The sequence below is a fragment of the Agelaius tricolor genome, unplaced genomic scaffold (genome assembly GCF_023055355.1).
Source record: "Agelaius tricolor isolate 1412-34295 unplaced genomic scaffold, bAgeTri1.0.p SCAF_10, whole genome shotgun sequence".
Taxonomy (NCBI): Eukaryota; Metazoa; Chordata; class Aves; order Passeriformes; family Icteridae; genus Agelaius; species Agelaius tricolor.
The window spans coordinates 16,110,009-16,112,057 of record NW_027269270.1 but is presented as its reverse complement, the minus strand read 5'-3'; positions in this window follow the sequence as shown (position 1 = coordinate 16,112,057).

Genomic DNA, 2,049 nt, shown 5'->3' with positions numbered 1-2,049 from the left:
TTTTTAAAACATTTTATACGTTTTTACATATATATGTATATCCAAGCAATTCTCTGCCTGACCCTGTTAAGGTTCAGGAGTTGTTCAGTCTGAGCCAAAGCTCCCAGCTGTTCACCCTTATTACTGTGTGCAGCCTATCAGATACATTGGAGTTCTGTGTGGTATATTCAGAATCTGCAGAATGAAAGCTTTCATTTTAAATTAAAAAACACCCACAAGAACAAAACACAGGCTGTAGACTTCATGGTGATAAAGATGGGCTCAGGAGCATAGCTCATCAAAGCAGAACTCACTACCCTCACTGTCATCATAAGCATGGTAACTCTAAATGCAATATTTATTTTTGCTCTGGGTTTTACTAATTCAGTTGGATCATTCTAGATGATACAATACAGAAGAGGTCTAGAAAAAATTATTAAAATTTTCTATTGTGAGTTTTTAAGGAAAATGTAATAAAAAGAAAAAGTGAATTATAATTGTGGAAAGAAAAAACAACACAAAAAATACATTTAAAAAGATCATGGAACAACAGTAGAAATAAAGGGCAGCAACAACACCCTATCTTCCATGAGTTTTCACTTTGAGTCCAGGAAAGAACACCTGTCCATTACCTGCTATTTTATAAGTAACTATATAAGTAATATATGAAGCTGTACTCTTAAGATAGAAGACCCAACTTTTAAGCAGATACTTAAATTTTACGCTCATTGCTGCTTGGCTCTTTGCAGCAGTTCCTCCCAGAGAAAGACATTGAAACTTCATTATTTATGAAATAGTGCAGGTACTGTTCACATGAACAGTCATGAAGACAAGCTGTAGCTTTCAGGAGTTTGCTATGTGTCCTCGTGGCTCATTTTTAATCTATGGCAGACTTACAAAGTGAGAGTTGGCTAAATCTACAAATTACATCAGGTTTTTTTAGTTTTGTTTTTGTTGTTTGGGTTTTTTTAATGCAGCAATTTGTAATGACCAAAAGTGACCCAGACTTGGATGAAGATTGGGCCTTGTGTAAGAAATTCTATCACTCTAAATGCACACTGTGTTGCTGTGCTACAGATAATGGCAGATTTCCATCCTGGCAGGTCCCACATTGACATTTTCATTCAGAAACAGAAGAGGTTTCTATTTACTTCAAAACACCTTGAAAGCTATTTAAGAACAGAGAATCCCAAACAGCTAGCCCTGAACACTTCAGAGTGCCTTGGCACCCTACTTACAGTCTGGCACACACTAAAGAAGCAGGATTAAATGCTTATGGTTTGTGCTTTTCAAGCTGTGAGTTGCTTTCTTTACTTATGCAGGGACCTAGAAAATTCTAAAACTAAACTTGTGTTTAAATGGGAGGAAAATGCTGACCACAAACCAATAGTTTTTAAAATGTTTAAAATAACTACCTAAACCAAATACAAATACCCACATGCTTGGTGGCAGCCTACCTGAATTTACTGCTTTTACTTACTGCTTTACTTATTTTCTAAACAAAATTCAGCCACAAGAAAAAAAGCTAGTACTTTATACTTTGCAAGGAGATTTTATATGCAAACATTTTTTAGTCACTGTTGCTGGCAGGGGTGTACTGTTGTAGCGTCAAATTGATATTAAATGTGAATTAATGCATTAGAGTAAGAGAAGACAAAAATTTTCTTTACTTCTTCTAGACAGTACCTAACTCCTTTATGATCAGGAAACTCATTTACTGATAGATTTTACAAAAAATCAGACTAAGGAACTGTAATGTGAAATTGTGAGTATTCTTGTTTCCTGTGATTTTCAGGGGGTGCTTAGCACTCGTGCCATGGTTTCCAGAGTACACAGATAAAACCTCAATTTACATCAAATGCAGTTTCAAGTGCATCCTTTATAAGATCAAACCTGAAAGGCTTATGGCCTATGCTTCCATTATTTTCACTAGCACTAGATGCCCAAGGGACAAAGATTCTATATATATATATGTAGAAAGATGTAAACATACAAGTGAACTCTTAATGTGAGGAAAGACTCAAATGTGTATTTCACACATAGAGTTGAAGGGATCTTAACCGCTTTTGC